At 47.9% G+C, this 24,711-nt stretch overlaps 1 long non-coding RNA gene across 1 annotated transcript in view; it reads left to right on the top strand.

The window, feature by feature from the left end:
* Positions 1 to 24,711, top strand: part of LOC143510009 (uncharacterized) — a 32,839-nt gene that overhangs the window by 5,514 nt on the left and 2,614 nt on the right. The window lies entirely within an intron of this gene.

Here is a 24,711-nt window from a genome sequence, read left to right as displayed (position 1 = left end):
TGCCGACTATATGGGCTTTCTACTGTAACTAATAAAGAAGGTCTAGAGGTGCCAGATCTAGTTGCAAGGAAATCTTGCGCACTCGCACGAGCAAGCTCACTCTCCCTTTGGAGGCGGGCAGTTTCTGTTAAGCCCGTGTGACGTTCACTTACGGTGAGCACGTCATTCAGCGCATGAGTGGTCAGTTGGAGGTTGTGGCGAAGGCTCTCAACCTCAGAACTGAGCTTAGCAGTATCCTGTTTGAGGAGTCTATTTTCCTTGCGTAGTGCCTCTACTTCTAAGCGAGCCTGCTGCTGACATAGAAGGAACATTTTAAAAACTACATCTGGAACGGTAGGGGTCTCCTCAAAGTAGTCCTTTAGAGGTTTGTCAACATCCTTCCTACCTGGTTCAAGCATCTGAAGGAGCTGAAGCAAAGATTGACAAGTATTCTGTTTTAGAAAAGCCATGGTTAGTCTAAATGTACTTATAGACTAGCTCAAAAAAAGGGACAAAATCAAGTCAGCTTCAGTACAATCTGGCTTAGCTATTGTGCCAGGACCTTGTGTCTGGGCAGGTAAAAAGGGTAATTACCTAGGTGGACAAGCCAAATTGAAACTGGGGTAAAAAGAATTGTGCCAAAGGTGATTATGGTCTCTGAAACTAAACACTAGCACACTGGACCAAAGACTGCAACAGTGAAGTTATACAAAGACAGTGAAGTCTGATAACTGTGCTAAATAATTATCCTAATACTTCTGCAGTACAGGGGAAATCAGTGGGATGCCACACAAATTAAAGCAACTGAATTACTATTGAAGTAATCAGAAATTAAATGAGTAAAATAAATATACTGATCTTCAGTTGATTGCTCAATGAATGTGAATAGTAACCAAATGGTAATCAAATTATAACACTATCACCAAACTGTAGTTACCAAGTACTAGCTTTCCTCTATAGGAAGACTTGGGAAGCGCTCTGGCGCCCTCTTCTGGCGAATTTGGAGATGGTCCTATTCTAATGGCTTGAAAGCCTGTGATATGAAAAATATGGTTGATATCAAACAAATATGGTTGAGCCAGAAATCTCCCTCACGCAGGGGCACCAATTATGTAGGGGTTTCACCTACTAATCCTTTAAAGTAGATATAATTTGTTTTACCTTAATTATTAATCAGTCTCATTAATTTTAGAATCAGTCTCATATTCTAATTATACCAGAACCACAAGTTTAGTTATCAACTAAAGGTAATGAATGGTTTGGTATCTGAAGGATTTAACAATGAATTCTTTGGAGGTTTTGGCAACAACCACTTTTGAATGACATCAACACAGACAATTTGGTGAAAATAAATGATACATTTAAAACCAACTATTCTAAAACACAAAGAGCATCAACATGGATCAGTATATTTACAGTGAAGACTCAGCATCTAGTGTGTGTGTGTGTAAAAAAAAAGGGGAGGAGTAAGTGTGCGCGCTTGTGCGCGTGTGAGGAGGCGGAGTTGTAATCTCAGTTCTCCTATGGAGAACAAAGCAACTAAAATGGCGCCGACTTTAAACAGTAGAGCAGCGCGACTGTATGTTAATGAGCTCAGCTGGTTTATTCCAACGTGGTCAGAACAAAGAGTAATGGCGCTGGCTTACTAACCAAAAATTAATGTAGTGTGTCTGAGAATGGGAACTACAAGTTGTCAAATATTCAGAAGATAAAACATGGAGATTGCATGCCAGGTGGAGAACTTGTGTGTACAAATCTTAACGAAGTTTATGACAAAGTTAAACATTCAGAATGTATTAACAGAAAACTTGGTTAACTCTGCAGTTCAAGTAACTTTGCCCTTCTATAAACTATGCCCAGCGGTAAGAGTCTCACGTGTTGAGTGTTTTGGGTGGTTTCCTCGTCCTCCCTGAATTCTCCTGGAATTAGGAGGGAATTTCCACCGCCAACTCCTCGTTGATTAAAAGCGATGTCGTCCAGGTGTGCTGGGGAATCGTCCAGGAATGAGAGTCTCGTTCACGGTTTAACAACAGGGAATTGATCGCCTTTGTTTCAGTCCGTGTGGCCGCGTTAGCAAGCTTGATTGAAGTAGTTAGGTGAATCTGTTGTCGCGGTACCGTTGATCGGTTACTGGTTAGATTGCACCGTAACTCGGGCTCGTTAATTAAGTAGTACGACTTTCAGCTGTTTGCTGTTAGTCGTTGCAAAGTTCGCGTGTTCTCAAAGAAAACCGGAGAGAGAGAGAAGTGGCGGAGCCTCTCTTTAATAGGTCTAACCTCGGTGTCAGTCAAACCAGAGAGAGAGAGATGAATGGCTGTTCAGGGTATTTAAACACCTGAACTGTAGACACACCCTTACTTCCGTCAAAGCAAGCTTGTTCAATGTGTTGCCAGTGGTACTGCCACCTGCTGGTTTAGCATGGTACCTACAGTGAGGTCACTCATATTCTGGTTTCAGCTTCTGCTGATTCCTGCTGTATGTAAATGTTGACACCAAAAGCTGACCCTACCATCCGAATGTTGCAGCAGAAATCGAGACTCATTAGACCAGGCAACTTTTTTCCAATCTTCTATTGTCCAATTTTAGTGAGCCTGTGTGAATTGATCCTGTTCTTAGCTGACAGGAGTGGCACCCAGTGTGGTTTTCTGCTGCTGTAGCCCATCTGCCTCAAGGTTCGGGGGGTTGTGCGTTCAGAGATGCTCTTCTGCATGCCTCGGTTGTAACGTCTGATTATTTGAGTTACTGTTGCCGTTCTATCAGCTCAAACCAGTCTGGCCATTCTCCTCTGACCTCTGGCATCAACAAGGCAATTGCACCCACAGAACTGCCGCTCACTGGATATTTTCTCTTTTTTGGACCATTCACTATGAACCCTAGAGATGGTTGTGCGTGAAAATCCCAGTAGATCAGCGGTTTCTGAAATACTCAGACCAGCCCGCCTGGCACTAACAACCATGCCACGTTCAAAGTCTCACTTAAATCAACTTTCTTCCCCATTCTGGGGCTCAGTTTAAACTACAGCAGATCGTCTTGGCCATATCTACATGCCTAAATGTATTGAGTTGTTGCCATGTGATTGGCTGATTGGACATTTGCATTAATGAGCAGTTGGACAGGTGTACCTAATAAAGTGGCGGGTGAGTGTAAATGTCAGTCTAAATGATGGTTGGTATTGTGGCATCTGCTTGTTAACGTATGGTGGGAGGTGCATGGTGAGTCCCACTGCTCCAGTGTGGACTTTATTTTACTTAAATGTTCTCATTAGTCATTAATAATCATTTTGTATCATTATGTGTGCACTTAGCAGTCTAGTATTTTGTTTGTCTTTAGCATGTTTATAAACTAATTTCTTTACATTTCCCGTGCAGTGTTTCCCTTTCAGTTCAGATCTTTCTGAACTGAGTGTTTGTGTGTTTGTGTGGTGTGAGCCTTTGTTAAGACTGAGCTATTGTAATAAAGAGCATCTCCAAGTACAACTGGCATTTCCTGGTTCTTCCTGCCTGCTGACAGTACAGTATAGTACAGGGGTGGCCAACCCACCTGTAGCTCTTGGCCAATAACAATGTGATACTCCAACATAAAAAAAAAAAAAAAAAAAGAATTTTCTGATGTTTTTCTGAATTTTCTGAGGCAAGCTGTTATTCATTCACAAAATGGATAAATGCAAATGCTAAATGCAGGTGTGTTGCCTTACACAGGCAACATTTTATAAAGCACATGCTTTCAAGAAGGTTATTGTAAAAATGCAATCCAATGCAGAACAAATGTTTGATTTGTTTATTTTTATGCCTATTGTCACGTTGTGGGGGGGCCCCCTGCCGGTCGCCCCCGTTTATATAAATTAAATGTCTATTAAATGTCTCCACTCGTCCCGCCATGTTTAAATGTTGTTTGTGTTGAGACCCGTTAGTAACATGGCGGTGACTAGAGCTGGGGACCTGTAGACTCCGCTCTCACCCAGTAAACTTCTGGTGCCTCACAATACGCTCGTCCGACATTCGTTATCGTGTGTGTGTGTATGTATGTATGTTGTATTGTTCACATAATGACGCGGACGTGAGCATGTTTGTGAGTGTGCCGTTGTGTGAATGTTTCGCTGGTGGTGTTTATGTGTGTGTGTGTGGATGGGTCTACCGATGCGTGCTGCACGCTCAACTGCGTGAGACGCGGGAGTCTCTCTGCTTTTTTGCCTCGCTCACCAGACATCCTGTGGTGACGGGGGTGAGCGACTGCGAGCCGGAGAGACGCGTCCCTGTAGGCGTGATGCTAATGCCACTTGTGTATAGCTCTCTCTCTCCGTGTATCTATGGATCCCATGGTGAAAATGGTGAGAGAGAGAGCTGGAGTAGGCGCGTCACGCTCTACAGAGCGCGCGCATCGGTGGGTCCTGTCCGTTTGTTTGTGTTTTCTGTCTTTGCGTGTTCCTTTTGTCCTAGCGTGTGGCGTGTTTTGTTTTATGTAATTCCTCTCTTGCTCCCCTCTTTATTGTGTGTTGGGAGGGGTCCATTTGAGGTCCCGTGCCACTGAGTATGGCACGGAGGGAGTCTGAGGCGCGTGCATGTTACATGTTGTGTTTGTTTATTTATTTTGTTATTCCCCCGGATGGGCCTCCCCTAAGTATGTTTTTAGGGGGGAGCTGTGGGGTTCCTGAGCCACGAAATGTGGCTCAGAAGGTGCAGCTCCGTTAGGAGACCTGTCCTGTTGGGAGGGACCCCTGAGTAGGTAGGAGCCCCTGAACCCCTTTAGTAGGCAGAGGATGCCTGGGGTGTTGGTAACAGGGTGTCGCCCCATGCTAAGAAGGGGTCTCCTCCCCCCCTGGGTAAAGGGGGGTTCAGCGGTCAGGGCAGGTGCGCTTTTTGTGTTGTGTGTTGTATGTGCGCGTGTGTGTGTGATGTGTTGCAGGTTGCTCCTGGTGGTGGACTGCGACACTCCCGGATCTTGTAAGGTCTCCAGAAGGAGACCCTCCCCTTCGAGCTCGGCGTGACCAGCGTGTCCCTGTTGCGGATTGCCAGGGCCCTGGTCTCTGGCGCTCCTGGGTTGGGTGGAGGAGTCCACCTTGTGATGAGGGGCCCCGGGAGGGGTTGACTCCCCAGGAGGCCGGGGTGACCCCTAGCGGAAGGCAGGGGTCAGCTCCGAGTGGAGAGGTAGGTTCGGGAGGTGGTCGGTGGTTGCTGTGGCCGCACCCCAGTGTGGCAGCCTGCACACATCTACACCTGTAACATGTGGTGAGCTTGGTGCTCCCGGTCCGCGCACAGCAGTGGGGCTCAAGCGGCCTAAGGCCGGTTAGGGCGTGAGGGCCCTGTGACCGACCGGGGCGTGGTTTCATCTTGTTGACGGCCCAGTCGGTCCAGGGTCCCGCCCAGGGAGGAAAGCTAACTTCCATCTGTCTTTTTATGTTACAGCTCCAGGACTGCAGGGAACGGGTACCTGCCTTGTCTCCGTCCAGTGACAGGGAGCTATGTGTGTTTTGTGTTCCAGCTCCAGGATGGCAGGGAACGGGTCCCTGTCTTGTCCCCACCCTCCCGCCCCTTTTTTGTGTTTTGTGTGCTGCCGCTGTAAGCCGCACATCCGGAGGGGAGTGCGGCTTTGGTGGGGGGGTCTGTCACGTTGTGGGGGGGCCCCCTGCCGGTCGCCCCCGTCTACAGCGGCAGCTGTCCTGTTTTGGTCATGTGATGTTCGTCCCTCAGGTGGGCGGGACCCGAGATCCGTCTCACCTGAGGGTTGTTTGTTCGTCTATATATGTCTTGTCTTTGTACCAGTTGACTGCTGGTTATTATTTCCTTAATCTGGAACTATGTCACGGGTTTTTGGTTCGCGCACTTTCAATTAAACCAGCCTCTTTCCCTGAGACTTGGCGTGATCGCTTCCTTTTTAGTTGCTCACCCTGCCCGTCACAATTAAGGTAAACGTCTGGGGTTAGTCTGGGTTAGGGGGATGCCTTTTTTGGGTTTAGTTTGAACTGCCACAGTTGACTCTGTTTTAAAGATTTTTTAAAACTAGTCCTAATAAGACTAATACAGTTTAATGATAATTATGGCCATTACATCCGTGCAGTGCTACAGTCCTGCTGTTTAGTAGATGGGTGTATTGTCACTTACCTGTTGTATCATCTCATTACAGCTACACTGGTTCTGAAGTCCCTCTGAATCTGGGTCTGTCTGCTCCCTCGTTCTTCTCCATCCACACTGTTGCCTTCAGGACCAGTCATAGTACACAAACGCACTGTCATACTGTCATAGTACATAAACATAGTATACAAACTGTCGTACTGTCATAGTACACAAACGCCCCTTGTCCATGACACCCACAAGCGTGTATTCAGGGAAACTAATGCCACTGTGACTCCAGTGGACATAATTGTGCTTAAGTGAGGGGGAAACTGTCAGATCAAACATTAATCATAACAGCTGTTATATCGAGGAGACATGTTTAAAGTACAACTATATATCTCAACAACAATTTCATAAAATACATCCAAATTCTAGATGACTAACCCTACTCCTGCATTCAGTGTCAAAAAGAAAACATCTGATCAGTGGTCATTAGCTGAAAAGTGGATCTTGCAAACAGCAACTACGTGTTACGGTGACAGTCCTGGACCCTTCCCTGTGGGCGTGCCGCTACGTTGTCTGCGTGCTGTTATGTCCATATTAGTACTTCCGTGGGTGTGAGTTGTCCGTGAGCGTGTTCGTAGTCGCACCTGTGCCTTGTCTCGAGATCACGAGGGTCTGTGTTAATCACCTATTTAATGTGCGTTCGCGCAATGTCTTGTGCTCGTCTTTGTCTAAAGTTTCGTGTCTGCGCGAGTGTTGTTTGTGGCTGCTCGCGCTCCACCCGGAGCTTACACGTGTTTGTTTAAATAAAAGTTCTATGTTCACCGTTAAACGTCGTGGTGCCTGCCTCCTACACTCGACAGAAAGATGAGCCTTACAGATGCCCGGATACGCCAAACGTGCACCAAATGGGAAGAAGAAAAGCCGGCGTCACCACGGCTCTTCCCCGGTCCGGCGTCGCGAAGCCCCTGTCACCGAGCGGACCATGAAGCAGGATCCATTCTGTGCATACATGCTCTGCGCGGCTCAGGAGACGGAAGACGCAGAGATGGCGGAACACTTCCGCCAAACCGCGGTACGCGTGTGGAGAGAGAGACACCCCCCCGCGTCCGTGGAACTGTCACCCAGTGCTGTGGGCAGCTGTGCGTTGGAGGAAAGGAGCGCACCGCTCCTGGTCTTCCCCGAAGAGGAGGAGACCAGTGAGCCGTTTTTGGTGGGGGTAGGCGCCTTTGCCCTCACTCCTCCCGAATATGAGTTCGAGAGTGACGACCCCGGAGAGGAAGAGAGCCCTCCCTCCACTGGGTGTTCAGACGAGGAGAGTGAGGGTGAAGCCAGCTGCACTTCCCCTACGTCAGCGACGCCCCAGAGGTCGGAAGAGGAGACAGAGACCAGTCCCACTCTGCCGGTCTGCTCCGAGGCCAACGAGCGCACCGAGAAGGCGGAGGAAGACGTCAGCCCTCCCCCATCCGTATGCTCGGAATCAACGGTGTATTACGGAGAGGGGGAGGACGTTAGTCCCCCTCCGTCCCTGTACTCCGAGAAAACGGTGTGCTACGGGGAGAGAGAGAGCGCCAGCCCACCTCTGTCTGTTTGTTCGACCCCTTCCGGGTTCGACAGCGGGAGCGAGGAGGGAGACAGTGCCTCTGGGTGCTTGGGGCGCACCATATACTCGGAGAAGGAAGCTCCTCGGTCCCCATCAGCAGGGAGCAGCATGGACTGGTCCCGCTGCACGACAGCCGAGGAGCCGATGTCCCTGAGCCGGTGTGTCTCGGAGGAGGCGATGGACACCTCGAGGGGTGAGGCGTCGGCGACTCCAGGAGCGCGCGAGGGAGGCGGTGCAGCCAGCGGACCAAGGTGGGGGTTCGGCGCGTCTCCAGTGAAGCCGCGGATACCCGCCAGTGCGCGGCGCCGAGTCTCCACTCCGGTGGCGCCCAAGAAGGCGGCCAAGGCACCCAAGAAGGCGACCGAGGCGCCACGAGGGAGGCCACCGGGCGCACCGCACAGCGCAACGCACGCTGGATGCACGGCGCCGAAGAAAGGAGGGACTCCGCAGCCTGCTGCGTCCACTCCGTTAGCTTCCCAAGGAGGGGTAGCTCCACCATTGGCGCTCTGGCAGGCAGCCCAACCATTGTCGTGGCTGCCTGTCCCTGTTTGTATGTTAGCCCCAGTGTTTCTCCCGAACCCCCTGTTCCCTTTTGTGCCCTTCGTGTTTAATGTTCCCGTGTGCGTGTTTGTGACTGTGTCATTGTTTAATGTATTTTCCCCTGTCTTCCCAGGGAGGGTGTACTAGGGATGTTCGTGGCGGTTCCCTCCATCGGGAGAGACGGCTCTCAGAGCTCGTGATCCCGGCGGCTCCGGACCTGCCCGTCGGTGTAGGTTCGGGGCTTTCCAGCTGAGCGGGTCGCTCCGGGAGTAGCGAGCCCCAGGCAGGGGGGTTCTGTTACGGTGACAGTCCTGGACCCTTCCCTGTGGGCGTGCCGCTACGTTGTCTGCGTGCTGTTATGTCCATATTAGTACTTTCGTGGGTGTGGGTTGTCCGTGAGCGTGTTCGTAGTCGCACCTGTGCCTTGTCTCGAGATCACGAGGGTCTGTGTTAATCACCTATTTAATGTGCGTTCGCGCAATGTCTTGTGCTCGTCTTTGTCTAAAGTTTTGTGTCTGCGCGAGTGTTGTTTGTGGCTGCTCGTGCGCCACCCGGAGCTTACACGTGTTTGTTAAATAAAAGTTCTATGTTCACCGTTAAACATTGTGGTGCCTGCCTCCTACACTCGACGTTACACTACGGAGGACGTAATAGGGAATGCGACAGACTAACGTTATTTTTTATTCCAGCAGTCCCCAACATTTTTTGCGCCACAGACCGGTGAAGTCAGACAATATTTTCACGGACCGGCCTTTAAAGTGTGTGGGGTAAATACGACAAAATAAAATCAAATATATTTATATATATATTTTATATAAAATATATATATTTTATATATATAAAATGATACGACTGGCATAAAGCGCATAAAAATAAAACCCACCATACGCATGGATACGGATGTTATTGGAAAGAAAATGCTATTTTTTTATTTTTCAAAATAAAACATCACTCCGAACCTGATCGTCAATAAAAGATAGATAGAATAGATACAGTAGAGATGGATGGATGGATGGATGGATATCAAGGAGGTATTGCACATAATTATTGCACTCTGTTTAAAATGTTATTGCACTGGTTATTGTTATAATGAGCCTTTAATTTATTGCATGTAGTCCGGTTAGTGTTTGATTTAATCAGTCTGTTTTTCTGTGGCCCCTCCTCCCCTCGAAAGAGGAGTTGTACAGTCCAATGGCATGCAGGACAAAGGAGTTTTTAAGCCTGTTGGTGCTGCACTTGGGAAGGAGCAGTTGGTCACTGAACAGACTCCTCTGGTTACTGATGACAGAGTTCAGAGGATGACTGGCATCATCCATAATGCCCAGCAGTGTGTCCAGGGTCCTCTTCTCTGCCACAGTCACCAGAGAGTCCAGCTTCATGCCGACCACCGAGCCAGCCTGTCTGATCAGTTTGTTCAGCCTGTGTGTGTCCTCCTTGGATATGCTGCCCCCCAGCACACCACAGTGTAGAACAGGACACTGGCAACCACAGACTGATAAAACATCCACAGAAGTTTTCGGCAGATACCAAATGATCGCAGCTTCCTCAGGAAGTACAGCCTGTTCTGTCCTTTCCTGTACAGGTGGTCGTTGTTGCAGGACCAGTCCAGTTTGCTGTCCAGCCACAGCCCGAGGTACTTGTAGGAGTCCACAGTCTCCACCTCAACACCCTCTATTAGAACTGGTTGTGACTTTGGTCTGGACTTCCCAAAGTCAATGACCAGCTCCTTGGTCTTTGAGGAGTTGAGCTGCAGGTGACTGCTGTGGCACCAGACAGTGAAGTCCTCCACCAGGCTCCTGTACTCCTCCTCTTGGTCATCCCTGATACATCCCACAATAGCTGTGTCATCAGCAAACATCTGAATATGACACAACTCTGAGTTGTAGCAGAAGTCCGCAGTTTACAGGGTGAAAAGTAGAGGGGCCAGCACCGTGCCCTGTGGAGCTCCAATACTGTTGATCACAGTGTCAGACGTGATGTCCTTCAGCCTGACAGAGGAAGAGCCGCTCAAAAGTCTTCATGAGGTGTGACGGAAGTCATTCAGCTCACTGGGCCGGTTCTTTTTGGGCACTGGAACTAAACATGAAGTCTTCCAGAGAGTAGGCAATCTCCCCAGTTGTAAGCTGAGGTTGAAGACACGTTGAAGTGGTTCACCCAGTTCCGCAGCGCAGGTCTTAAGTAAACGTGGACACACCTTGTCCGAGCCTGCTGGTTTCCTGGAGTGAAGTTTCCTCAGATGATCACCTCACCTGGTCTGCAGTGATGTGTGGGGGAGTCTGTGATGAGATGGGGGTGGAGGAGGAGGAGGAGGCTGGTGCAGTAAATGATGGAAGGTGTGTTGAGGGAAGAGGGAGATATGGCTGGAGTGAGGGAGAGGGTGGGGGAGACATGGACTGATTGAAGAGGTTGAAGAAGTTATTCATTTTGTTAGCCTGTCACGTCCAGCCCCTCCCTCCTCCCTGGTCCCGCCTAGCTCCCCGCTCCCATTCGTTCCTCCCTCTGTCTGTCATGCCCTCGTTGTTAGTCACTTACACCTGAGTCCCGTTTCACCGTCTTGTTTCTGTGTATAAAAACCCCCTAGTGTTTTACTCCCGTGTCGGTCATTCCCTGTACGTGAGTCCTTGGTTGCGCCTCTGTCTTGCCTTTGTATCTATTCATGTCTTTGCTCTCGTACCCCCTCTCGTTCCTAGTCTTCGTTTGTTGTTCACGTTTCCCCATGTTCAGCGCTTGTGTTTTATTTGTGTATGTCCCCAGTCCTTTGTAGTCTTTTGCAGTTCATTATCTCGTTGTCTGTTTAGTTAGTCAATGCTGTTGTGTTACCTCCTCCTAGTCACCCTTGTATCATTGCTTCTTTTGTGTTATGTCCCCCCCCCCCCATATGTGTATATGGTTTCTTAGTTATTATGGTCTACACATTAACGTATCCCTGTTATTTAGCTTACCTGTTATTGCTGGTATCCTCTCCCTATTGTTTAGCATAGTTCCCTCTGCCTTCTGTGTCGTAGTAGTGTTATTTGTTACTCTCTTCTATTAAATACCCTAAATCTGCACTTGTGTCATGCCTGCCCGCCGAAAATGTAACATGGCCTTCTCAACAGTCCCTCCTATGGCTCTGGTCTTTGTGTTGTGGCCAGTGATGGTCTTAACACCTTTCCAGACCTCCCTCATGTTGTTCTCTTCAAGATTTAGCTCCACCTTTCTCCTGTCCTTAGCTTCCCTCACACAGCGTTTCACCTCCTGCTGTGCTGCTTTCATGGCCCCCCGTCCTTACTCCGGAATGCGGCCTTCTTCCTGTTGAGGATAGCTTTGACGTCCTGCGTTACCCATGGCTTATTGTTAGGGTAACATTGTACAGTCTTCATGGGGGAAACCACGTCTACACAGAAGTTAAGATAATCCATCAGACAGTGCGTCATCCCCTCTATGTCCACACAGTGTGGGCTAAGCAGCACATCCCAGTCCGTGGTGTGAAAGCAGTCTCTGAGGGCATCTTCCATTCCTGGGGACCACCTCCTGATGGTGTCGGTTGTTGCAGGCTGCCTTTGAACCAGGGGTGTGTACTCTGGCTGTAGGTATACTAGGTTGTGGTCAGACTTACCTAGTGGGGGGAGGGAAGTGGCTATGTATGCATGCCTGATAGTAGCATACAGTAAATCGATGGTCCTGTTTTTTCTTGTTGGGCAATCCACGACTTGGTAGAAGGCAGCTAGGGTAGAATCCAAAGTGGCATGATTAAAGTCTCCAGAGATGATCATAAAAAGCTCAGGATGCTGTGTTTGCAGCCTTGCTGTGACCGAATGGACCTTTTCACATGCCATGGCTGCATCTGCAATCGGAGATGACCCACGGACCGGTGGTTGGTGACCGCTGCTTTATTCGCTTAGCTTAGTTTGAGCTTCTCCTAATGCACTATATAGGCTGCAAAATATTCCACCCTAGTAAATCACACACTGCAAGGACATTAATAAAAATGCCATGCACGGTTTGCCAAACATACCTAGTGAATCGACACCAACTACAACAAAAACTATGGATATTACTATGGATGTTCTGCGTAATCTCTAACTGCATGTATTTATAACAAAAGGTGAATTATCGCCCTCTGCTGTCGTTTTAGAAGCAGTGCACTTACTGTTGGCAGCCTGATTCAGTTATTTGCGCTATCGGGGCGGTGTAAAATGGACAAAATTTAAGTATTATTATTATATCGCGATCGATCGATCGCCTGTGGTTGGCGCCAGAGTGAACTAGTAACTTTTTAGTCTAAGACGCTCAATGCGTGAGAGTTGGCAACCCTGCAGGTATAGCAACTTTGCTAAAATATGTGCGTGAGGGCATTTGGTAGCGCATATCCAGTGTGTTTAACAAAGCCATGAAGCCGGGATAGTTCACTATATTAACGGACATCATGTCTTTCACTATGAACTCCGTTACTGCCCGAGTTATTTCAGCGTGCCGCTTCGAATCATATCCATAAGGAGTTACACTTTCAAACGGTTCGGTCAGTGATCCCTGTCGGCTGGTACTTGGCGTATTTGAAGATGCAGCACTGGTCGTTGGCATTTTAGCCTTGCAAATATCATATGAGGCTTTGTGGTGTTTTTTTTTTATGCTGAAAAAGGTTTGTAGTGTTACCTCGCGTCGTAGCAACAGTAGCAAGGCACGTTTTGCAGGGTACCTGACGTTAAGCAGCATCTTTTTTAAAGCCAAAGTAATTTCACACAACTGATGTGCTGCCCCTCTTTGGTATCCATTGTGCAACAAGTTAAAGTGCGCTGTGTTAACTTCACTTCTCCACCTCCCTGCCTCCTGCTCGGGTTTGCTCCGTTCGTCGTCCTCGGCTCGGCTCGCTCCCAAGTCACGTGACCAGTTTAAATCGCAGCCTGTGCGATTAGAGAATCGCGTTTTAAAATATCGCGAGATTATCGCAAATGCAATTAATCATTCAGCCCTAGTATAAAGTATTTTACCAATTAATTTATTCATTGTCTAATTGATTCATTTTAGGATGTTGCCATGGAAATGTTATTTCTTGGATTTATTGTAAACTATAAGGACTGTAGGAATTATGTTACAACAGTGCTTTCAAATTAAGGAGATTGAGTCCCTCTGAAGATGTACTTATGTGTTTTATTGGCTGTGATCCACAGAGCAATAGTAGTATTTTTGTAACACAGTCTTACTAAACAAGAACAGATGTATGACATGATACTGAATAAACAAGGGGCATGTGTCGTGGAAATTTCCTAATAAATGGATGAGGACTCAGACGTGGTTAAATGATTAATTTATTACAAAAATATAAATATATATAAATAGGACAAAGACAGATACAAGACAGACACAGACACGAGAGTCTCATTCAAGCATGACAACTCTGAAGGCAGGGGGGCGCTCCCCCTGCTTATATACAATCTTAAACACAATTCAGCAGTTCTAACAGCAGGTTATCTTTAGCACAGCATGTTCCAAAACATAAGCGTCCAGCAGGCTACTTTGTCTCACATGTGTGTATCTCCTAATATGGACTTCCCTAGAGTTAGCGGAAGCAACTGATGTATCAGTTCAACACAGAGAAAGCTAAATGACCCAAGACTAGTAGCCTAGTGACTACCAGTTAACAGAGTGTTCTTACCCTCAGCACTCTCCCTGACCTGGGTCACATATAGCACACATGCATAATATGAACGAAACATGGTTACACTGAATCACACTACTTCATTATTGTAGTCCTTCTGCTTAGTCAGAATGGACATGTCCAAAATCATAAAGTTCATAATGATCTCTTATAATAACTAAACATGGTCTAATCAATGATGATTAGTCAATAATCAATAATTTCTCTCACACTTCCCCCCTTTGATTCTGTGTAATCATTAAAAAGGAGAGAATTAATCATTAATTTCATCATAGAATATCAACTTAAAACAGGCCCTGGAGTCAGTTAAGCTGCTCAGGGCCATCGGGCACAACCCAGCCAGTCGCCAGGTCATCCCAGACGTCTTCCTTAAACAGATGTCCCAAGGAGTCTGCTATCTCAAGCTCCTTTAAGTCGTCATGCAAGGCCATCTGAAAATGCTGACGCATAAGGCCAGTAAGCCACGACGAACAGCAAGACAAAATACAAGGCACTAAACACAACAACAGCTAAATGATTATTACAATTGGTAAAATCATAGTCAGCATCCAATGTCCCCATGGGCCTAGACATGAAGTGATCCACCCAAACCAGGTTCTTGAACCCCGGCCTTCATGTGATCAATTAAATCAGTAATATTATCATAGTAATCTGGAATGCTGAAACAACATGAAACATTGATTTTCTTACACACATCTCCTTCTTTTATGAGGAGGAGGTCTAAAGCTAGTCTATTCTGGACCTATACTTGTCTAATTTCTTTCACTTCTTTGTTTAATAGGTCCAGGGCAGTCTCAGTACGAGAAGCCAAAGTCAGAACTTGCCATGCAAGTCCGTTGATCTTATCTATCGTCGCTGTAGTTCCCCCTCCGAGGAACAGTGACCATCCCACAGCAACCGCTGGGGTAGTCCAGGGGTCTGCCAGCGTGTAACCTTTAAACTTACCAGGGATCCCCTCCAGTGAGGCCTCCCGTGGGACACGATCTGGTATGGTATAAATTGACACTGGGGGGGTAAGGAAAACTGGAGTACAACACCCTCCCCAGGCGAACTGAAAACTGACCCCTGTTGTATGATCTCTCAGGTAGAGCAGAGTAGGTTTTCTCTCTGCATGCCCACATCGTCGCCCAATCTGTTACTGGGTTCACGATGCCATGACAGGAGGTGAAACTCCATTTTGCAGAGGAGTTATTTAGTCTAATGGTGCATGTTGATTCGTTTCTGGCTGTTGCTACCAGATCAACCTGGCACTTGGTGTGCTCTATCCAAAGATGGCCTTCAAGGCCCCCTCTGTGCATAGACACCACTCTCCCTCAACAGGGGTGGTGTCAAATGTCATGTTGCGAATGCCGGCTCGTGACACCTCGTCATTTGAGTCGCAGTCGTTTATTTCCTATGATCCATACTTGCAACATCATCACCTACCCAATCAGGAACCTTACCACTGTGAATGATGGTGTGAGACATGTTGTAGAATTGACCTGTTAACCTATCAATCTCGCATATGGGTCTGTTAATTAACATTGTAGCCATTTCATAAGTGATTGGTGTTGGTGTTCACGCCATGTGGAAAGGATGGCAAACCAGACTGGGCTGGTTTGGTTTCACTGCAGTAACAGTGACATTGGACATTACACATGCTTTCTTTCCCTCACTACCTCTCCTCCGGTGTGGGGGAGATGACAGATCTCCTGTTGAGATCCCCTCCTGTTGAGAAAAGCATCATGTAAAAAACAACAGCATAACATTCATTCTGGCGGCTGCTCTGGAGCTCTTTTGCAGTGGGTGTGGTGTGTCCACGTGGCTCGGCCACTGGTCTTCACAGCTGTGTTGGTTGTTAGCAGCACGTGGATCTCTGATCAGCAGTGGATTCTCCGACACCTCTGACAGCTTTGACCTGCTCAGACAAAATAGAGACAAACTTGTGCAGGATAACATATTAATGGCTCAACAAGTGTGTGTGTGTGTGTGTGTGTCCCATTCCGGCGGCACTACTCCCATGTTTGGAGGCCTTCCAAACACAATCTCAAAGGCTGATAAGCCTGTGCGAGCTTGGGGCCTAGTGCGGCTCTGCCACAAAACCAGAGGCAGACATTTCAATCCTGTTTCCTGAGTTAGTTTCCTCTAAAATTTAGTTAATTTAACTCCTTTACCCCTTCGTGTATGAAGGGAGTGCCGTTGTCACTCGACACCCTCCTGGGTAACCCCCATCGTGGGATTATTTCCCTTAGTAGCATCTTTGCCACCGTATCTGAATTCTGCTTTGTGGTGGGGAAGGCCTCCATCCATTTGCTAGACATACATACACACAAGCCTGTATTTCAGCAGGTGTTAGTTCAACAAGATCAATTTGCCAGTGTTGAAAGGGTTCGGTCGGCGGCAGGTGTCCGGCGGGTGCATGTTTAGATCTGTTATCCCCCTGTGGTGGGATACCAGACATCATGTATAAAAATTTTGGGTGAGTGTGGTTATTCTTAGTGCATGCTAGTGCATGCTACTATCCCCCCTTTGCTCATTGTGACTCCTACCATGAGCAATTTCAATCAGTCCTCTCATGTAGGCTGTAGGGACACACAGCTTACCTGTCTCCGTGTGTGTGTGTCCAGACTCCCCCCATTGTTTTACACCCCCCCCTTTTGCCCATCTCTGTTTGTCTTACATTGTGGCTTGTGTTTGTATTGCTCTGGTTGTTAAGGGTGTGTCTTCTCTGTTACTGTGATCTGTTAGCATCATTTGTGTGTTTGGAGCCTGCAAAACTGTGTTGGGCTGTGGAGTCTGTGAAGGCATTGCCTTTTGCTACTGTGTCGCCTGCTCTGGTGTGTGCGGCACATTTGATGATTGCAGTTGTGAGATTAGTTGGTGCTTTATCTTTGACCTTGAGCTGGTAAGGAATGGTGAGCTCAGCTGCTTGGGCAGAATAATGTGGCAGGGGTGTTATTGTTTACAAAACCTTTTTTTTTTCCTTTAAAATTCGAGAAACAGCATGTTTGACCCAAAGGGCGAGTTGAGCGTACCCCACTATATCTCTGAATGCTACCAGTGCCCGCACCCCGGCTGCCCCGGGGTCTAGTTTTCCTGAAAAGTAGGCTACTGGCCTCTGTCTGTCACTGTGGGCTTGAGTCAAAACACTGGTCCTTTAACGTCAACACTCCCCACACACATACAAACACTGAACACACACATCAATTCTGAACTTTTATTTCAGAATTCAAAACTGTTCTTAAGACTCATTTGTTCAAACGGGCTTATTCTCTTTAACAAATGTTATTTTTATCTCTGTTTGTTGTGTCAGAATTTCAATACATACTACGTCATGACCCAGGAAGTGCACTTTTTGTCAGCAATATTGCAATTTTGCTTAGGAACCTTGTGGCCTTCCCTTGCTAGGTGATGTAGCAATGCCACTATGGCCCTCTTTGCATACTTCTCATGTGTTTACACAGAGTATCAGAGCATCTACGTAGTGCAACAGTGCAATGCCCTCTGGAAGTTTCAGAGAGGCCAGACTGTCTCGCAGCGCTGCATTGTAAATGGTGAGTGATGTGTATGTTTTTTTACTTCAAAGGAAAATGCCAACCAGTACTGGCTATCTGGATGCACTGAAAATGCATTTGCTAGGACCACTACACTGAACCACTGGCTATCTGGGGGAATCTGGGAAAGAATATTGTGAGGATTTGGCACTTTTGGGGCTCTAACGTGTACTGCTGCATTGACAGCCAGCAAATCCTGCACAAATCGCCATTCTTCCCACCCTGGTTTCTTAACTGGAAAAATTGGAGTGCGCACGGGTGAGTTAGGGCACAGTACGATCACTCCAGCTTGCCTAAATGATTGGAAAAACTGGCCTAATTTCCTTTGAGCGCCTCAGGCTTCAAAGGGTATTGATGTTGTCTTGGCCTATAGTCAGATTTTGGGGTGATGTGTATGGGCTCACACCCCCTGCATGAGCCCCAACATCGCTCTTACCTTGTGCCCATAATGTTGCAGGAACAGTTCTGAGTTCCTCTTCCTCTCATTTTTTTTTTTTCTTTCCTGAGAGGGTAAGGGAGGCGGCTAAAAAAATACCAAGGGGGTTATTCAGTTCCACTCCCTGCCTGCAGGGGAGCCAGCACGGCGCCGGCTGCATCCACGCCCTCCTGCTAGGGCTAAACATGGTGTTCCTGCCAGAAACTCTCTCCCAATCGGTAATGTCAGACATCTCTGTCATCCATTCACCGATGTCCTGCCATTGAGGCTCCTCGCACACGTTTGCTAGTGACACGTGTGGTTTAGATCGAGGAAATGAGAACAGGTCTTCCTGTTCTAATGGGGTTTGCACCATTGCCACAGCCCACACGCAATCCCACACAATAGCAGTGACAACCAAACAATCATGTTTTCCAACCTTAAATTTATCCTCAAAACCTCTATCGGGGCCCTCACTCACATGCAGCGTGCAGTGCAGTGACCCCTACGGTCTCAACATCAAATCACCTGGCAACAAACTACACACTTCACACATGAAGTGTTCCCAACACTCTCTTCCTGCACTCTGCAGCTCATAAACATACAGTGGAACTCCTGCTGATAACTGAACCGCAACACAGCTAACTCCCACTCCATAAACAACCCCTAAGGCCTGCTACTCAGGCCCAATTTACACATTAAGTCACAACCCATAGCAGTTAAATTAAATTAAATTAAAAATTCATGTTCAAATGTATTATTTCATTTACATCGGAGAGGCTCTTTTTTTTTTTTTCTTTGAATGGGTGGCACCACTATAAACCTAAATCTTTTATTTTAGTGCCGTTTACAGTCAGTGTTATTTTAGGCAGGCCCTGCGGCCCTACACTAATCTTCTGCAAGCATTGATAAATTAAATGATAATTTAAACCAGTTACTTTCCTTTTTGTCGTCTTCCAGTGGTCCTGTACCATCCAGCCTCTCCGCTGCCCGTCAATCTCTGAAAGTTCTGTTTCTCTGCTCAGCATTTTCTTCATTTTCAGGACAATCTCTTGCAAAGTGTCCTAGTTTTCCACAGTTGTAATATTCACCACCTCTCCTCTGGGGTAACTCTCTCGTCCCCATCCACCTCGTCTTCTTCCTCTGCCTCTGACGTGGCCCCTCCCGCGTTCTCTGGGAGTTCTCTGCACCATGGTCTCAGCTTGCTTCTGGATTTTCTTGTTCACTCTCCATGCCAGCTGTGCCTCGTGATGCTTGGCATGATCTTCTATGGTTTTCAGGGTGGCGTTGTTGTACCCAATGCACTGGGCTCTGATGAGGTCAGTGATGTCTTTTCTCATGCTTACCAGGAAGCTGTTTCTCAGGTGGGCTTCCCATGGGCCGGCCTCCGCTCGTTGTGCTGGTGCTACAAGACCGCTGTGGTCGGTGTGAACTCTGGTCAGTCTCATGAGGAAGTCGCTGACAGGTTCTCCGTCTTCTTGTTTACATGCAGCTATTTTGGACGTGTTGATAGTGGCTGGGTGTGCAGCCTCCAGCCTTGTGACCAGGTGTCCTACAATCTCTCTGTAGGGCCTGTTTGGATCCTCCTGTCCAGCTGCTGTTCCCACTCAGTGTTGTGGAGTCAGACGTCTCCCGGTGTCCGGTCTCGGTCTATCTTGTTTGACTGGATGACAAGACTGAACAAAATCTGTTAGTTCTTCGCCGAAGCGCTTACCTCCCATCTCTGTCGGTTTACCCAGGCCCACCGCCGCCTTCATGATGTCCTCTTCTGTCCAGTGACGGTGGACCATGATGTCTCCTTCAGGGCCTGCAACCTTGACCATTGGGAAGGTTGTTGCGCACCCTGGGGTGGTCAGTTCAAGCAACACCTGACCCTTTCTTTCTGTGGCACGGCTTCTTGTGTGTGCTGCCACGGGTGAAGCTGGCGGCGGGGGTGGTGGTGGCTGCGGGTGGCGGGGGAGGTGGTGGCGTTGGGGAGGTGGCGCTTCCCATCGTCCGGCTGGCGCATTCCATCGCCTGGCGGGCACAATCCATCGCCTAGCGGACGTCATCATGCGGGACTAGCGGCGCTGGGTGCAGCGGCAGCTGTTGGGCTGGTGGGAGTGAGAGAGGCAGAGGTTGTGGTTGTGATACTGGAACTGATGGCGCTGGAGCTCGCAGTGCAGGTGCGGCAGACAGAGTTTGCTGTCGTGGTGGCGCCAGAGCTGGTGGCGCTGGAACTGGCGGTGGAGGTGCGGGAGGCAGGGGTAGCGGCTGTGGGTGAACTGGTGGTGGAGGTGGGGGAGGCAGGGGTAGTGGCTGTGGGTGAACTGGAGGTGGAGGTGGGGGAGGCAGGGGTAGCGGCTGTGGATGCACCTGAGCGTGGCACAGTTGCTGAGCCGGGTTGGCTGGCGCAGATCTTGGTGGGGCAGCGTCGAGGTCTGGTCGGCTACAACAACACACTGAGAGACTTTGTTAGTACACTTTTTAATCCCTACCTGTCGTGCTTGCCTTTTCTCGGCTTCTTCAAGCCAACATTTAGCTTTTTCTTCCATATCTGCTTTATGTTTAACAAAATACTTACGAGTTTTTCTCTATCTGCGACCTTGGGCTCTGTTTTTATTCTCTCAACTAGTCGGCGCAGATAGTCTACACTCAATGTTCCCTTTGAACCAAACCCATAATGCTAAAAAAACCCACATGTCGAGTTACATCTTCTAAATAATCTCTGGTCATTTGGTAATTTACACTTATAATAATTATTATTATTATTATGCTATGAGCCTCCGATGCTTTACTCTTATTATGTATTCTACCCAAATGATGTTTACCCATAATTCTAGATAATCCCAGAGATGACCCTTCACACTTTTTTTTTTTTTTTTTTTTGTGAGGGGTCCAAAAAAAAAATCCCAAATCAATTAAACACGTCAGAAAAAGTCCTCAAAATTTAGATCCGCTACTGCATACCAACGTAACAAACAGTTCCACCCGCCCCTATCGGATATCTCTGCCGCTCCGGAGCTAGCCAACACCGTATTACGTCTAATCAGTGCGCTTCTGCCCAGCTGGATCTCTGGCCAGACTGACGGGCGCTAGGCTAAGTCCTATCTCGCGTGGGCGATATCGCAGTATCCCCACCTTATAGACTTTATATTCTCAGGCGATACCTCTCTGTATCCCTGTAGGCGATACCTCTCTGTATCCCTGTAGGCGATATCTCACTATATCCCTATCGTATAACAGAGATCATCCGGCGGGCAGACACTGGCGGATATTTAACACTTAAAAACAAAAAAAATTCCTAGAATTTTATAAACTGAAAATTCCCACTCACTGCGGTTTGTTTGATCGGGCGGAGAACACCACCGGAGACTGGCGGTGACATCACTCCCTGGATAGGTACTTTCCCTTTGCTCGTGGGGTTCCCACTTTGCCCAGCCCAGCCAGGGATCTCATCCCCCGGGGAGCGTCCTCGAAGATCAGTCACCGCCTTTCCGGGGTGCCTCTCGCCGATCCTGTTCGTGACGCCAAATTGTCGTGGAAATTTCCTAATAAATGGATGAGGACTCAGACGTGGTTAAATGATTAATTTATTACAAAAATATAAATATATATAAATAGGACAAAGACAGATACAAGACAGACACAGACACGAGAGTCTCATTCAAGCATGACAACTCTGAAGGCAGGGGGGCGCTCCCCCTGCTTATATACAATCTTAAACACAATTCAGCAGTTCATCTTTAGCACAGCATGTTCCAAAACATAAGCGTCCAGCAGGCTACTTTGTCTCACATGTGTGTATCTCCTAATATGGACTTCCCTAGAGTTAGCGGAAGCAACTGATGTATCAGTTCAACACAGAGAAAGCTAAATGACCCAAGACTAGTAGCCTAGTGACTACCAGTTAACAGAGTGTTCTTACCCTCAGCACTCTCCCTGACCTGGGTCACATATAGCACACATGCATAATATGAACGAAACATGGTTACACTGAATCACACTACTTCATTATTGTAGTCCTTCTGCTTAGTCAGAATGGACATGTCCAAAATCATAAAGTTCATAATGATCTCTTATAATAACTAAACATGATCTAATCAATGATGATTAGTCAATAATCAATAATTTCTCTCACAGCATGACAACACTGTGCTGCTCAAATCATCACCATCATCATTGTCCTTATTTTATTTATAAAGGATCTTTCGTATGCTCAGGACACTTTCAGTCATTGGACACAGAAACACTGAACAAAAAGTACATGATTAACAGGTTGAGATGTAAAATATCAGATGTTGACATTCTCAGACATAAGAGGAACAGGGACAACACAGAAAAAACAGACCCTGTCTTTAACTGAGACTTCAGTGAAGTCACAGGAGCTCCTGAACAGAGCTGGGGACAGAACTCCACCTGAAATCAGTGCCCATTCACTTTTAAAATGTGCCTGTTCACATTGTGAGTGTAAGGGGTGAAGCTCCTGGATGAGCTGCTGTTCTCCTGGGCCCTGTGTGTGTGTGTGTGTGTGTGTGTGTGTGTGTGTGTACGTGCATGTATGGTGACAGTGAAGCTCCTCCAGTGTGTCTGCTGGAACGCAGCATCAGTCAGGTGGCCTCTGGACCGCGGTGCCTCCTGTAGTCGGCCCACATACTCAACATCACGGTCCACGTTAAGCTGGGGAGGATCCAGTCCGGCTCGCTGGTACCAGTCCATCAGTTTAACGCGCACAGGCAGCAGGCCCTCACCCTCTCCTGCTGTGAGAATGCTGATGAAGACCCTGATAAAGATGCTGATGAAGACCCTGATGAAGATGCTGATGAGAACCTGGCCAAACTCGTTCCAGACATTTGTTGACAATGCCACCATACTGGCAGCAACACCAGTAATGGAGACCTGAATGGACAGACAACACACAGCACATATGAAAAACAAGCCCATGAGGTGTGTGTGTGTGTGTGTCTGTGCTGCACAAGCTTACCTTCTTTATGGAGTCCATCTTCAAGATGGTTCCGCAGATGGAGGTGACCCCAGCCTGTGTCTACTCAAGCTATGACAGCACATCCTAGGCATATACTGTAGCAGCCATTTTGGAGTGGACACCAGCACCATCTGGGCAGCTGGGGGTGATGGTGCTGGGGTCAGTGTCCAGGACCAGACACTTCATGAGCATGGAGAGGTACATGGAGGACGGGTCCAGCCAGTGATGTCTGTGCCTGACACGCAGGTGCCTGTACAGTGAGGTTACACTGTGCCACAGAGAACAGACTGACATCATGCAAAAACACCATGGGTCACAGCATACAAACAAGTTCTCACATGCTTGTAAGTGCACACACAAACACACACACACACACACACCTGTAGGTCAGAACTGCTGGGAACTCCTCCCGATGGACTGGGTCCAGCTGATCCAGGATGTCCTGCAACTAGCCACCTTCATACAGTGGTGGCACTCCAGGTACTCGTTGGCCATGAAGCACCAGCCGGTGGAGTCTGAGACCTTCCAGACAGTCTGGTACAGCCCACAGTCCATCAGCTTCAGGCTGCACACAGCAGTTTGAATGCGCGCACACGGTAGGACGTCCAGAGGAGCAACCTGCTGTGGAAGAAGTTGTTGGGGGAAGAAAGAGGTTGTGTATAAACCAGCAGGGGTCCGTCAGGAGACAGACAGGTTATGAATATGGGCTTCACATTTTTACTGAATCTAAAACAAAACCTCCAGAGTTGGAGCTGGGCTGCTCACCTCAGCACTGGGCACTGGCTGTTTGTGAAGGCTGCTGTTCTGGATCAGCCGTCGGTAGGGGGCGCTGGGGTGGGGCAGAGACCACAGCAGAGGAAGAGGAAGAGGGAGCAGGAAGGACACACATTAATGAGCTTATGAATGGGAGAAACATCATAACAGCATCAACGTACATCAACCTGCAGGAACAACCGATACTGCCAAAGAGCCCCTGTGCTGCTGAAACGTGAGCCACCCTAAACTCACCCCAGATGAGGGCAGTCTGTCATTATGTGCAGCTGTGTTAATGAAATAAGCAGATGAAACAAAGATGACACCCTCAAAAGTAGAGTGCTACTTAACATGTATTTAATGAGTTAGTGTGTTAACGATGATGATGATTAATGAAGAGCAGCATGAATGAATGACGGTGCAGCGTGGGACTAATGTGAAACCATTCAAACACCACCATCCCTCATTACCTACTTTAACACTTCCACTTCATTTCCAGTACAGCTGCATTACAAGAAAACAAGTCCAGGCCAAACAAGACGATATTCAATTCAGTACTTGTGCAGTTCACTCAGTCCATTCAGCAGGACGACTCACCTTCAGTGTCCAGTTCCAATGACACAGCCAGCAGCTGACTGTCACTAGACACCTGGACACACCTGTGTATAGACATAAGGAACAAGTTCAGCTACCAGACAGGAGTCATGTTGGAGGCAGTAAGTGACTTACCCCAGATGACAGCAGTCTGTTATTACTGTATGTGCTTGGATTTAGTACCTACCTCCTCTCTGTCCTGGGCCTCGTACAGGTCCCTGTATGTAACGCTCTGGGGTTCCCAAAAACCAACAAGCCAGTTCCGGACAGGAGGACCTGTCCCTGGCACGGCGCTCCCTGATGACTTTCACCACCTCGGGGGAACAGGCTCACTTACCACACCAGGGCATCCTTGCTGGCCATGGAAGGGAATACTGAAAATCACGGTATAGCCCATGTCATGGATCAGCAGCCATTTGAAGGTCTGACCCTGGTACTGACCCAATTGGACTGTGTTTTTGCTCAGCACCCCCTCCTTTAGAGGACAGTGTAGAGTATTTAACATCATGCTCCGTGATAATTAGACACAGGTGAGGGTATATCTACATTCTGATCATTGAACACAGGCATGTGAGGATTTATCTACACCCTGATCATTAGACACAGGTGTGTGAGGGTATATCTACATTCTGATCATTGG

This window comes from Brachyhypopomus gauderio, chromosome 3 (genome assembly GCF_052324685.1).
Source record: "Brachyhypopomus gauderio isolate BG-103 chromosome 3, BGAUD_0.2, whole genome shotgun sequence".
Taxonomy (NCBI): Eukaryota; Metazoa; Chordata; class Actinopteri; order Gymnotiformes; family Hypopomidae; genus Brachyhypopomus; species Brachyhypopomus gauderio.
The sequence above is the reverse complement of the archived record's forward strand: the minus strand, read 5'-3'. Positions and strand labels throughout refer to the sequence as shown.